General features: G+C 35.6%; 1 long non-coding RNA gene across 1 annotated transcript; it reads right to left on the bottom strand.

Annotated features, from left to right (window-relative positions):
- Window positions 1-5,662: 5,662 nt before the first annotated feature.
- On the bottom strand, window positions 5,663-6,588 carry LOC139503888 (uncharacterized). Its single transcript, XR_011659213.1, has 2 exons — window positions 6,432-6,588; window positions 5,663-5,876 (listed from the first exon to the last, which is right to left on the bottom strand). It is a non-coding gene; the product is annotated as an uncharacterized lncRNA (long non-coding RNA).
- Window positions 6,589-15,742: the final 9,154 nt, after the last annotated feature.

Here is a 15,742-nt window from a genome sequence, read left to right as displayed (position 1 = left end):
GCCATGGTATGTCCAATTTTGTATATAGTAGTAAGACGTCTAACCATTTAAAATGTGGCATACAGTCTGTCAATTTAAAGATCTGAACAGTGATTGTGAAACTGTTTGCAATGAAAAACAAACGCTTCATACAGCTGCTACTATTTTACGGAAGTAGATTTGTGAAGTTGTTATCCAATGTGATGAGTATCAATTATCTAAAGACACTTCACTGGATCATTCAATTGCAGTTATGCCACCTGCTTTAAAAATATTTATGTATTGTCTTTTGGATGATGTTAATAAAGAGTACGAAATACCTATTGACAAGGTCTGTAAATGTATGGCTTTAGCAGAATGTATAGTATCTATAAACAGACATTCTTTTACTCCTTTTCATTTAGGTTTAGCATTACAAATCCATCATATCTATGGATCAAAAACTCTTGCAGATACATTAAACAGTCATGGGTTTTGCACATCATACAATGAAGTAAGACGATATTTAACAAGTTTGGCAGATCATGAGATTAGAAAAATTGAAGATGGCGCATACGTTCCGCGTGGTATTGTATCTTCCTCTGGGTTCAAACCTTATCAAAGAAGGTGCAGACAATGTCGACCTGAATACAGGAACAATAGATGTGAAATATACATTCCATTCAATGGCTAGGGCTGTGTTTCAGGTAGTGACATTACCCACAGATCCCCCAGTTGCGGATATAAGGATAGCACGTGGCCCAGGACTTTCACTGCCTGTTACGGAGGAAACATCTTCCCTTATTCGTTGTCTTCCTTTCAGTAAACCAAAAGAAAGGGTAGAACCTACTCGGCGTGAAAATGCGTATAAGCAAATTACTTCCTGCAATGTTTAAATGCAGAAATATCCAACCTTTCATGGGTTTTTCTAAGACTTTTATCTAGAAACCCTTTAGAGTTCCCAATAGTATTCCCTAATTCCACCGATCAACAAATTATACCATTTTGGACCGGATATCACAAAGCCATTTCAAAACACTGTCCATTTGGTAGTACTGTAGCATATGCACCTATAGTTACATGGCAAACGTCTATACTACGATGAAAAGATGTGTTGACATGTGTTAAAAAGCCGATCAAAAGTTCTCTGTCAAAACCTTTGACCAACAGCTGTATGCCATCGCTCATCAAATAAAGTGGGGAAACCCTTTGGAATGTCCTGATCATATTATACGCCTAGGTTGCTTCCATGCTTTATCTTGCTTCATAGCACCTGTTGGAAAACTCTGGGGTGACGGAGGTCTCACAGATCTGTTTGTTGATTCTGGTGTATATGTACGGTACGGTTGATCAAATGATATCTGGAACACAGTTTAATAGGTCGGTTCGAGGTCTTACTTTAGTGTATGAGGCTACTATGTCTCTTTGGCTCTCATCTTTTTTTGATTGGTATGGATCTAATGGCCATCTTGAGAACATACCAGATGAGTTTTGGGATAGCCTCCAAACATGCTATAGTATATTTTCAGATGGCCCGCCTTCGTTTAATCTTAATATCACCAAATTTTGATCTTTCTTTGAGACATATCTGTCACCTCTTCTTGAAGATTTTTAAAAATTGGGTTGTTTTGTGTCTGCAACATTTGAATACTAGAATATGCTTCTGCAAGCTATGGAAATCATGCTAGAAAATATTCGAGCGGAAAGAGATGGCTTGTGGTCACTCCATTTAAGTTCAGCTCGTTCAATCCTTCCTTTCTTTTTGTGACCAACAGAAACAACTACTCTCGATGGCTACCAGTATATATACTATATATGATTGATCTCCCTCCCGAAATTGAAAATAGTTTTCGTGTTGGTCTGTTTGCTATTCGTCAGTACTTTTAATGGGGAGTGGAGTGACATGGCAACAGGAAAAAAACAGTAATAAAAGACAGCAAGGGAAATGAAGGCATTGTTGGTATAACAAGAAAAAAGTCTGCACTCATCAGGTGGAATCTAACAAGGCATATTGTAGGACATTCACCGCAGAGATGAAAGCAAGATTCGGACTACTGCATGAAGATGAAGTCAAACACGACGAAAGTAGACCATCTTCCATGAAAAGAGATGAACAACAAGTGAGGATTTAATTGGACATATGAAGGATAAAATGATTAACCCTTTTGACACTAAAGATCACCCTCGTGAATTAATCAATATATCAACTGGCTTGCGTGCAACAAAATAAGTTCAAGACTGTTTAATTAAAGCAGTTATCACTGGCACTTCAATGCTTAAAAAAATTGTTGATAAAGCTTTGTCTGCGAATGAAAAAGGGAGTTTCTATGATCCAATTCAACGATCAAACATGAAGACTTTTACTGACATAAACAAAAAGACAAAACTGAAGTGCAGATCAGGTTATATAATTAAGGGAACATCAACCCAGAACTTGTTTTTAGACGTGCTCTAGCCTTAACAAAGTGCAGAGATGATGTAACCGTCGAAAAACTGTTGTATTTCCCTATTGGACCAATTACGACTTCTCTGTTCCATGATGACGGTACCATGAGAAAATACAAAGGCTGGTCTCACTCATGAACTTAAAAATGAGATATGTTCATCTTTTGCTCTTCCTCTTTTTGACACTTCCCTCACAGTATTAGTAAGAGATAGTATGGGTGTGGTTCAATCAAAGGACGCTAAGAAATTTTCAAGTTTTGGTGAGCTAGGTATGTTTTACATTCAACAACAATCTTTACATTTTTCGACAGCAGCAACTATTTCAGACGTCTTCGATATATATGATGTCGAAGATTCTTTTAAATCTGCTGAAAGAGAACGAAGGTCTTTAAAATCTGCAAGTCATCGAATTTATCAGGTAAACGAGGGAAGCAATATCCCTGACTGGAAAAAGTTTCTTTCAAACAGCAAAAACAAGCAAGCGCTCATCACTTTCCTTGAAGAATTTACAACACAATTTTACAGCGAGAAAAATGCCCTAACTGATGGACGTATTTTATATCTGGCCGGAGCATTCCATAATCCTGAGGCAGTTAAAAAGATCCGCAACGACACAATAAGTGATTGTGTGTGTTTGTTCAGCAAATAACAATATACCCGTATCATATTACATGCCCTACATGCTGACAAGCAGTTCGGTAATTCTAATGTAAGGGGTAGAATATTTATACGGTGTTCAGATACGGACGTTTTAGTTCTTTGTGTCCATTATTTTCATCATCTGCAACACACGGATCAGCTATGGCTTTTTACGGGAACTGTAACGAGCGGAAGGATAAAAGCCGGTATATCCCAATGCATGATTTATGCAGTTCCCTGTCGAATGTCACTTGTAAAATTTTGCCATCAGCCCATGCTTTTAACTGGTTGTAATACAACATCTTCTATTTTTGGGATAGGGAAAACATCGGTGTATAAGCTCTTGAAAACATCGTCAGAAAATCTATCAGATTTGATGCAGATTGCTCAATCTGACCTTGATATTTCAACAAACGCCTCAAGAAAACATGTTGCAAGATTATATGATCCTAAGGGAAAGTTTAAATCTTAACAAAATGATTTAAACAAATTGCGTGTCAGACTGGCGACCAGCAAAGACTCTGCTCTTGTTCGCCTTCCACCAAGCGAAGCGTCTTTCAAGCAACATGTCTTGAGAGCGGGCATTCAGGCAAAAGTATGGATGACCTCACACGAAGCAAAACCCCACATATGTTCTCCGTATGACTTTGGTTGGAAAAAAGGCAGCAACGGTCCAATGCCAATTCTATTAACTGGTATGATGTCATCCGACTTTCTACAAGATTTGGTCTGTTCCTGCAAAGGTAAATCAATATGTAGTAGATCGTGTGTCTGCCTTCAGCAAAACCTCTACTGCACTGAGTTACGCCCTTGCCAAGGCAGTGGTATTTGTAAGAACATATTGACAAATGAACCAAGTCTAGACGATGAGAATGATGAGATTACAAATTAAATACAGCTCTTATATCCCGACACCCCAATATTTCTACACCTAAATAGCCCAACACTTAAATAATGAGACATCCTATTGGTATAACACCCCATTAGTCCCTCACCCCAATAGTCCGAAATCTCTATCATTTATAGGATAACGGAATACTTTTAAAAAGTATATATATATATATATTTTAACATAAGAAATTCGAAAAAAAGGTTCAATTTTAGGAGGACCTTGTTCTCGTTTGAACCGGCGATGCAAGTTATGAAAATAAGTTGGTATATTAGTGCCAAAGTAGCCGAAAGTCAAGTGTTGTTTAATCAATTCGATATTTCAAGATACACGGCGGCCGACCACAGTAAAATCAAACACAGTTTGACCTTAATGAGTGATCGTATTCTTGTGATTTTTATATCAAAATAATCTATTTGTTGCAGATTTTATAAAATTTTAGATAGTACTCTTATCATATCTGATTAAGTGATGTTAATGAAATTGCAGGATGATCCAGTATGTCAACATATTTCACAACAATAATAAAAAAAAAATACCTGCCATATTGTTCTCTGACCTTGATACGGTTGGTAGGCTTTCAAACTAACAGGAGACCACACGTTTCATCCATTGTAATGTACAGTTCATCATAGGACTTTTCTATGAAAATGAAAATACGTCATAGAAATTCCCCCTTGCTTTAAATATTTTGTCTCGGATTATTTATATCAAATTTGCAGTAAATATGTTTGTCAGTACGTGCAATCAGTTGATATGGAGATCTTATAAGATTTAAATAATGCAAGGGCGGCTACCAATGAATTTGTGCAATTACATACGTTACCGTTAAAATCGACCAAAGTTAATTAATAGTATGATAGAAATATCTTTTCCCAGCAGTATACTGTATTCTTATAGTAGTGTTTCGTTTTTGTAGTTATTTTAACTCGATTTTTCTACTGCAAGTATCCAAAGAATTGAAATTGCACCGATGACCTTTGACACCGATTTAAAAAAAGATGCACCATAATTTCTTTTGACGACCGGGATATTTTGAAAGTACACATTCTTAAATTTCCTTTTATATATAATTTAGCCGTGTGTTAGGTAGGTGCATTTAAAATGTATATTTGGCTCTCATATCACTCGCCTAATATGAAGTGACTCGAGATAATAAAAAAAAGTGTATAATTAGATAAATTGAGAAAGTTGAAACAAAATAAACGATACAGATATGAGGTGAGAAACAAATTCAAGTTTTTACTTACAAAGTCAATGTGAAGTAAAAAGAAAAGGCAACCTAAAATGATATCGAATATGAACACAATGACCATATGGCGTCCTATGTCGAGGTTTTGAGAACCGAGAGACAAAGAAATAAAGATGATTACGATTTAATCACAGAAGCCTGTGTGTATTCTAGGAGAAGGATTGTTTTCTGGTAAATTAAAAAGCAATACTCACAAATGTACTATTATCTATCTCAGGTGGTCGAAAAATGTGCAATACGAGGACTACAACGAGTGAAAAGTCTAAGACGAATATATTTAGATTGCGAAAGTGATAGAGAAACTCTCATATTCAACGACATTTCTATCAGAGGTCAGAGCATGCCAATTTCTACACGAAATGCCCGCATCACAGAACATGAAAAAAGAAACAAACATTGGGGAATAGATAATTAAAAAAAAACGTATTGTTACCAGAACAATCACTTAACATTATAAGTATAAATGAGTGAAAACAATAAATGTTTAAGAATGTTTTATTACGTATTAATTGTAATGAATCAAACACCCGATACTTATAGTCTGATCCATGAGAGGAATGATGTTACCCTTGTATACACGCTTGGGTAATTAGGCAGACACCCAGTGGACTGAGACGATATAACTCAAGATGTCACACCAGCCACGTACGTCTGACCACTTACTGTACATGTCATGGGGCCACCACTGTCACCCTGAAATATAAAAGATAATTTAATATCCTCATCTTTTCTCGTATTTGTCTTTTATAAATACAATAGTTTGACTGGAAGATTTAACGCTGATTTAAATGAAGGAAAATTTGATTGATTAATATTTGACTGATTAAGGGTATAAGAAATGTGTTTTTTTCTTATTGTTAAAGCCTTGTATTTGCCATTGACTATAATTGCTTACTTGCACTTTATTTGAATGGGTGGATAGTCGTCTCATTGACAATCGTACTGTATCTCCTTATTGCTACACATTGAATAAATTTGTCGTGTGTTTAGAACATTAAGAGAAATATTTGATAATGACCATGATGAAAGTAGGATAGCAATAATGTTTCATGTAAGAGATATTTAAAATCCTCTGGTCACTGTCTAAAATGCCCGCTGCATAGGGACGCATTTTGACAATACTATCCTCATCATTACTTTTTTTCCATTCATGCATGCTTCCATTTATTGATCTATTTGTTAATTATTGTCCTAATTATTTGTGATAACTGATTGCTATGATATTTTAGCGTATTACTAGAGACTTACGTTACAGGCACCGTCCTGTGGGTTGCTGTTTTGATTGTGAACACAGATATGACTTGACAAGAGGTTCACTCCACTTACTGGTGACATGTAGTTTGCACACTCGGTATTACGAAGGGCCAGTGTGTTCAGTTTCTGTAGGATGTCTGGTAAACCACCTAAATAATAAAAAAATGAAAATGAATGAAATTAATATGAATTTTATCTACTTATCAACCCAAACTTTTTCAAATCAATACGACGTAGTTGAAAATAATACTTCAAAAATTTCATGTTTCCGAAGCGCTTTTCAGACACGCATAACCCTTACCATTTCAAAGTCAGTGATGTGTAAATGAGGCGAAACGCGAAATGATATTTGATCATAAAAGATCTAAGCATTATATTAAAAAATGTCTGAGGTATCTAAAGGAGCTTTACGCAGTCAGGAGTCTACTTCGTCAAATTATCTCCCCATTACGCCAGTTCATTTTCACAATCATAGAAATGGAAGCCATTGTAGGGATGACGCGCTACAAATATTGCTCTTGGAAACCGACAAATTTATCCACATTGCACCATTACGATCCTTATATGTCAGTTGTATTTTAAAAGACAAATGTATCAACTAGCTAATGAGCATCAGTTAATAATCTTGTCTGCATTGATTCAAATTAAAACTATTGTCTGATCGGTTGTCAGGTGGAATTTTCGAAAATTCATAAACATTTAAAAAAATTCTAATTAAATATTTCGTGGAAGGGCAGACTAGATTTTTTTAGTGTATGAAGACTATAAACCCTAGTAATCACACACAAAAAATTAGAATTTTTCGAAGATATGCATTTTCATCATCCAACTTGAAAGACTGTCGTCAAGTACTTTCAGTAAAAAAAATAGCTATTCGAACACACCTTCTCTGTTTTTGTGACTCATTAGATAGGTATTTCACTTGACCCATATATTTCATCTTTTAGTACTGTGATTTTTTTGTGTTATAAAGTCAACCTGTAGCTTTAATATATAAAAATGATAGAATCTGAAGCGAGACGATGTATGAAATATTCTTACTTTGTACGATATCAAGACAAAATACTCAACTCAAACACGCCCTAACATAAAAAAGGTGCACTCGATTTTCTCTTTCCAATACAATTGTTACCCATTTTTTGGAATTTTTTCTTCAGTCACATAATGGAAGGGCAGACACGAAAATTACTGAACTAATAGATTGATAGGATTTCCGTCCGTGGTAATTTTGTAACGTGTTTGGCTTATGAACTATATGTTCGTATCCGTTTTCACAGAATCTGAGACACTCCAATATCAATCTTTTAATTAACTCAAAAACCCAACTACAACTTGGAGGCTTTACTTAAAACTACAAGACCAACTTTAAAACTTAATAAAGAAATAACACTATTTACACAAATAACTTTGTATCAAAAAGTAGTCTGAAAACTAGAACCTCAATTTATCCTTGATCCTTTCACTGACTCCGAGGTCCCAACTGATTTGACAAACAATTATATTAAACTTAAGAATAAGCTTCAAAAATGCTAGGTTCCTGAAACACCTAGTTCTGAGACACCCAGTCTTTGAGAAAACTAGTCTCTGAAGCACCTAGTTCCTGAGACAACTAGTTTTGAAGCACCTAGTCCCCGGAGCACCTAAGTCACCAGATTATTACAAGCTATCTGTTCGAGGGACTGCGACCATTCCCGAGAGAAATTACAGTATCGGAACAACCCGGTAGCTTGCAACAATCGTAAAGACTTCAAAAACCGCTTGCTTCAAAACCACAAGCTTTCAACTCAAACTAGGTTTACAAACTTTCCTTTTAAACTACTTCATTGGCTGGTATTCACTTTCCGATGTTCATCCGTCGACGGCCAATTAATGAATGAGCGACTTGCAATGAATCGGTGTCTTTATATACCAAGAGCGCGGACCTCGAAGAGAGCACCCTAGCAACAATTAACGCGTCTCATAACAACCAAGGATAAAAGACTGATTTTATATGTATTATTCGTTAACGCATTGTTCAAACGGGTAATTTATTATGGATAATAATGCAACGATAAATTACAAATGTTGTCTTATGCCTAAACTGCATTTTTGTCACATTACCCACGCCTCCGATTTCATGCGTCCTCGCATGACTAACATACTTTTTTTCTATTATAACGTCTGTAATTTTGAGCGTTACTGCCAAAGAATAAGTTTAAAATGTCCATAACAAATTTTGCCTCTGCAGCGGCCCCAAGGAGCCTACTCTTAACGAAATCTGCAGGAGGGGTCTTTTACATGCACAGGGCATGACATGTTCCTGTACATGGGGCCTCGGATTTAACGTCCCCATCCGACGGACTCTACATATATATCTATATATATTTTTTTCTCTTTGCTGAGTGTATTTCAACAGACCTCAACAGTTACAATAACAATAACATTTTATAAAAAACAACAACCAAACATTGCTATCTCAATAACCAATTAAAACTCAACAAAATATAGAAAATTCTTCCTGAACTGTGTGTTTTAATTCTTTATTATTTCCAATATATCATCTACGTTTAGGTCTGCCACTACAGCAATGTTTGAACAAACATGTCCATTTAAGTCAATGTCAATTATAGTTTTCCCAAACAGAATTAAGGGAGAACCATTTGCAGTCAGTATCTTTCTGTCCATTGGTGACAGAACCTGAGATTTCATACTGTCAAACATCTTTTTTGAAATAAGGGATACTGTCGCCCCTGTATCTATAAGCATCTTTGCTTTACAACCATTGACCTTAGCCTCTATAAACATACCAGCCTCATTTGCTAATTTGTTAACTCCTATTACACCGTTCTGTTTTTCATGTGAAACTTCGGGTAGGTTTTGGGAGTTTGGATGTCCTCTTTTCACACTACTATCGGGACAATCTTTCTTGAAGTGTCCGAATTTTCCACAATTGAAACATCCTCGTTTCTTGTGATTCTGGTATTGCGCCCGAGTCTGCTTTAAAGCTCTAACTTCTTGCTGCAGGTCAGTCAAAGCTGTCTGCATGTTTTTAAGTAGCTCTACTGTTTTGTCGCTAGTGTTACTGTTGGTCCCGTCTCTAGTTATAGCCCTTGAATAGCCCTTCCCATTATCTTGCTTAATTTCGGCCTTATTAAAAGCTTCAAGTTCAACAGCGTGTCGAATCGCGTCGTTCAAGTCAGCAGGTCTAGCTTGTTTTATCCTTAGCCTCATGTCTACACTCATGAGTCCGTCTATAAACTGCTCTTTAGCAAGTGTTTCCCTAACGTCATTTGGGGCTGTTGGATATGAAAGGTTCGCTAAGCGTCTTATGTCCTGACCTAATTCCGGAAGGCTTTCTGAAGCCTTTTGACGACGCTCCCGTAATTGTGTTCGGTACAATTCCGTTTGATTGGCAGGCGAAAATCTCTCTTCAAGAGACATGCAAAGCTCTTTAAAATCTTGTCTTTTATCTGTGGGTAGATTTCCTAGTACCCCCTGGGCCTGTCCTCTCAATGAGACTGCCAAATATAAACCCTTTTCTGACTCTGTCCAGCCATTTATACGCGAACAGGCATCAAAATGAGACTTGTAATCTATCAATGATCCTTGGCCGTCAAACGTAGCGGGCTTAATGATATTTTTGCTTTTGTTGTCTCCCCTATATGCACCTAATTTATCTTGTGGTTTTGGCAAATTTTTCTTTAACCTTTCAGTAACAAAATTTGTCTCGAAAACAGATTCTGAATAATTTTTCATCTCTGGAGCTAACTTTATCGAAGCTTGGATATGTTTATCAGGTATTGCAGGCCGTGGCATAACTTTTGACTTAGCCGCCCCTTTCCCAACATTTGAACTTTGGAGTATATTGCTGACTGTACCAAAGTCGGGGTCTGGAATAATGGAAGTACGAAATCCAGAGTCAGATTGTCTTGGCCATGTTGCTTGATTGATAGAAGTTGACTGAGAAAAGTCTGGGGCATTCTCAAAACTCTTAGATCTTAAGCACTCTATTTCCTTGTTTAATCTATCTAACTCCCTGGTCAAATTTCTTGTTTCGACACTGTAAGGGTCATACAACATTTTATCTTCTTTGTATGTTCGGGACATATTTTGAAGAATAAATTAAACAATTTTCCAAATATATTTTATTACACAATTTGGCAATCAATGTATTTACAAAACAGTGTGTTGCTTCTTGCAATTAAGGACAAATAGGAAATAATGACAATAAAACAATGTGATTATTTACATATAATACTGAAGTTTCTCAGATCCCACCGCTGCCACCAATTTTGTAACGTGTTTGGCTTATGAACTATATGTTCGTATCCGTTTTCACAGAATCTGAGACACTCCAATATCAATCTTTTAATTAACTCAAAAACCAAACTACAACTTGGAGGCTTTACTTAAAACTACAAGACCAACTTTAAAACTTAATAAAGAAATAACACTATTTACACAAATAACTTTGTATCAAAAAGTAGTCTGAAAACTAGAACCTCAATTTATCCTTGATCCTTTCACTGACTCCGAGGTCCCAACTGATTTGACAAACAATTATATTAAACTTAAGAATAAGCTTCAAAAATGCTAGGTTCCTGAAACACCTAGTTCTGAGACACCCAGTCTTTGAGAAAACTAGTCTCTGAAGCACCTAGTTCCTGAGACAACTAGTTTTGAAGCACCTAGTCCCCGGAGCACCTAAGTCACCAGATTATTACAAGCTATCTGTTCGAGGGACTGCGACCATTCCCGAGAGAAATTACAGTATCGGAACAACCCGGTAGCTTGCAACAATCGTAAAGACTTCAAAAACCGCTTGCTTCAAAACCACAAGCTTTCAACTCAAACTAGGTTTACAAACTTTCCTTTTAAACTACTTCATTGGCTGGTATTCACTTTCCGATGTTCATCCGTCGACGGCCAATTAATGAATGAGCGACTTGCAATGAATCGGTGTCTTTATATACCAAGAGCGCGGACCTCGAAGAGAGCACCCTAGCAACAATTAACGCGTCTCATAACAACCAAGGATAAAAGACTGATTTTATATGTATTATTCGTTAACGCATTGTTCAAACGGGTAATTTATTATGGATAATAATGCAACGATAAATTACAAATGTTGTCTTATGCCTAAACTGCATTTTTGTCACAATTTTTTCATAAAAATCGGAGGTTATGCATTTTCTTCATCCAACTTGAAAGATACCCATGTCGTCGACTTGCTATCTAATTGCTCTGCTTAACTATGTACTAGATAAATTGAAAACTTATGCAAATGGTGTTTTTAAAATAATTCAACTCGAAATTGAGAAGAAAATTGCAATTTTGTTTGTTTCTATTAACTTTTAAAAAAATTGTCACTATAGTAAACAATACAGTAAACATTTATCGCCTTCTCTAACAAAGAGCTTCGATTCTTTTGTTCTATTTCAACCTGGTTTCCGACTGTACGGAATTACTGTCTTCGTGACTCATATGAGTTTCAAATGCCGTGTGTACATTACACAAGCATTAGTGTAGTGTATTCTATGTGACGAAGACATGTAAGTAATAATTAAAACAAAATAACATGATTCAAATAGTTGGAAGAGTCGTATAGTGTTTCATGTTACATTGTTATCATTATTCCTTAACATTAAATAGCAAAAAGGAAAGAAAAGTTTGAGAAACCTATGATCCACACCGTTACATTATATTTCTTAGTATACTGTAAATTCAGAAATTAGTCCGTGCATTTATTATTGCGGCTGTCATTTAAGATTAAAATGCGTTTCATTCATATAAAAAATCTCAAAATGCTAGTTTATTTATTGCAATTATAACCCTGTCTCATTTTTCGCAGTAAGAAAGTCATTGTATTATTATCTGAATTTACAGTATGCTGTTCAAAATATATGTAAGAAAAAATATGCATTACCAATAACTACAACACAGAGAAGGAGGGCGACGGTTTGGGTCATGATTCTGTTCGGATTGACTTCCACCAATGTACATCATTCGACAGACCTCGGACTTTTATATCATAGCGATATAAGAAAAACGTGATATCATCTGTCTTCTGTCTGTTTTCCAAGCTACTTCAAATGACAAATTTCTTTTGCTATACAAGTGAAATATCACGTGATAGCATTTATTTGAACTATGATACAGGTATGGTTTGTTTAAAATGCACTTGATATCTATTTTAGTCATTTTCGTGAATTTTGTTAACACCACATGTTAAATTTCACAGTTATAAAAAATATTGTTTTAGACAGGACTTCGCTTTTATGGTTTTGAAATATTTAATGGCAACACGATAACTTATAGGGATTTGAAAACATTCATTACTTATAACGCGAAGCTTTGATTTGAACATTAGAACAGCTGAACATTAGAAATGGTTTATTTTACAACAAACGTGATCCATTGGTTTTATTTACAAGTTACCACACAATGATAAGCTTAATATATTCTTGCAAACATTTAACGGTATCTGAATTAAGGAGATATATTTCAGGATAGAATGGACATTGATTTATTTATGCATTAAATTAAATAATTAAGGAATCATTACCCTGTTTCATGATCAGTACCATATTATAATAGGCATTGAGTTAATACAAAAATAAGAAGATGTTATATGATTTCCAACGAGAAACTCATCATCGGAGACCTTGATGACTTAGAAGGTTATCAAATATAGGTCACGTTTAAATTTCATTGGTATAGAGAAGTTCTTTTATCCTGCAATCAGCCAACTACTGTACAAATTTTTGCTTATACAAATAAAGTCTACTGTTATCCTGTTTCAATGTTGAGCAAGCGTTCCTGTGGATATTTCTTAATGCGTAACAGCTCATTTCGGGGTCCTCTTCGCGGTCCGCGTTTAAACTATGTCGATTTTTAACCGGATTTTTGTGACAAAAATGTAGGTTATTGATTTGGATATGTACGGCGGGCGGCCGGGCGGGCGGCCGGGCGGGCGGGCGGCCGGGCGGGCGGGCGGCAACCAAATGTTGTCCGTGCATTTACGCATGAACTGTTCAACCAAAGCTTCCCAAATTTTAATATGTTGTTACTGGTGACAAAATGGAGGTCAAGTTCAATAATGACGATTTTGTCTTTTACCGTTCAGGAGTTGAAAAATGGCGTTTCAAGTCGTGTCCGTGCATTTACTCATGAACTGTTCAACCAAAGTTATTAAAATTTTGATATGTTTTTACTGATGACAAAATGGAGGTCAAGTTCAATAATGTCGATTTTGACTTTTACCGTTCAGGAGATATGGTTCTTGAAAGATAAAAATAGGCGTTTCCATTCATGTTGTTGCATTATAACTCATGAACCATTCAACCTAAGCTCTTTCAAATTTTAATATGTTGATACTAATGACAAAATGGAGGTAAAATTTGATATTGACGTTTTTCACTATCACCGTTCATCAGTTATGGTTCTTGTGATATTGCTATGACACAAATAAATGTTAATAAATCCGGTTTGCTGTCGTTGTGACAGCCTCTTTTTTAAAGATAAAAGACAATGATTTAGACTTTAACAACTAATGTGTTGGTATAAATTGCAGGATAAAAACAATATATGGACATTAGGGAGCTACCATTTGATTTTTATTTGGGGGGGGGGGGGGGGGGGGGGCTAGGATGAAATTTGAAAAAATAGGCAGGACAGGAGTTTTGAGTAAAAAAAAAAGGCAGGATGGGACACTTTGCAAAAAAAAAAGGCAGGATGACAATTTAGGAAAAAAAAGTCAGGATAAACTAATAAAAAAAGGCAGGACCGAATAGAGTGAAAAATAAAAAGGCAGGACAGAGATTACAACTTAAAAAAAAATGCAGGACAAAATTTTTCATCCTAGCCCCCCCCCATAAAAATCAAATGGTAGCTCCCTTATTGGAAAATGTCAAACGTATTTTGTAATCTCTGCGAAACAGGAAAGAAACTCAGTGAGTCTCGCTTTTCGGCCAGTTTGTAAAGCTCACACAAACACTGTACATTTTTGTATATATTGCATATAAATAGGTTATGATTGTTCCATTATGATTATGTTTGCAATTAAATAAAATAATAAAAGACCAGTCTTACTTTAAATTGTTTAGGGTGGTAAACTGAGGAGAGAAAGAAATCATTATGTTCACACGAAGTAGGGAAACATGAGAGAAGAAACAGATGTACCAGTTTAATTAGTTAAAAATAATGCAAAAGAATAAATAAAAATTAACGGAAGAAAATTTTGCAAAAGCTGAAATTGAATTTAAAATACTACAAAATCGTAGGTCTTAGAATGAACAGTTTTTTCATAAATATGTATCAAATCTGATCAATGTAATTATGCGTAGAACAAATAATGCCGTTGATTGCACTCACCATTTTATAACATGAACTTGATGATACTGGACATAATATCATTATTACGGATTACCTTAATTATGAAAAAAGAAAGAAACAAATCTTCATGTAGTCTATAGAATAAAATTGTTTATTATATATCTTTAGGAGTTGTATATAAATTACACACACATAACCTTTTAGATATCAAAATGATAAATCAATACAGTTCTTATTATCATTTATATAGATATAGGAAGATGTGGTGTGAGTGCCAATGAGACAACTCTCCATCCAAATAACAATTTAAAAAAAGGTAAACCATTATAAGTCAATGTACGGCCTTCAACACGGAGCCTTGGCACACACCGAACAACAAGCTATAAAGGGCCCCAACATTACTAGTGTAAAACCATTCAAACGGGAATGTATATATTTGGTTTCATTCGCTTGGTGTCTCGTTAATTTATACTCGTATCTTTTTAATTACATCCCAGCTCCTTTGTTCTTACAGGGGTGATCTGAGCCGGATCACCCCTACCAGATCACCCCAGTTTGAGTTTCTTTGTTATGCAGGCTTTCCTTTGTTCTGTAACATTTTGGCGGAAATGTCAAATCCACTATAAAACTTATAATTACTTATACGGAAAAGACTATCTATCTAAATTCATGTAGAAAAAAATTAAACCTTTTTCGTTAATAAGTGAGTTGTCAGACTGATTGTTCAATTTGATTTTACCCTTTTTCAAAAGCGGGGCGAGTCGGTAAACAAGAGTGGTGCGATTTTTTTATAAAGTGACGAAATAGTGAGGGACAATTTGGAAATAGGGCGAGTTGACATTAATTAATATCTACTCATCGTGTTTGGGGGTCATAAAGGGTATACATCATATAGTTATATTTATCCTGCAATTGGGTGTTCTACTATACAGATACAGCCCTACATATATCGCTATGCTGCACAAGGGCGGATCCAGCCCTTTTAAAAAGGG

This window comes from Mytilus edulis, chromosome 14, assembly GCF_963676685.1.
Source record: "Mytilus edulis chromosome 14, xbMytEdul2.2, whole genome shotgun sequence".
Taxonomy (NCBI): domain Eukaryota; kingdom Metazoa; phylum Mollusca; class Bivalvia; order Mytilida; family Mytilidae; genus Mytilus; species Mytilus edulis.
The sequence above is the reverse complement of the archived record's forward strand: the minus strand, read 5'-3'. Positions and strand labels throughout refer to the sequence as shown.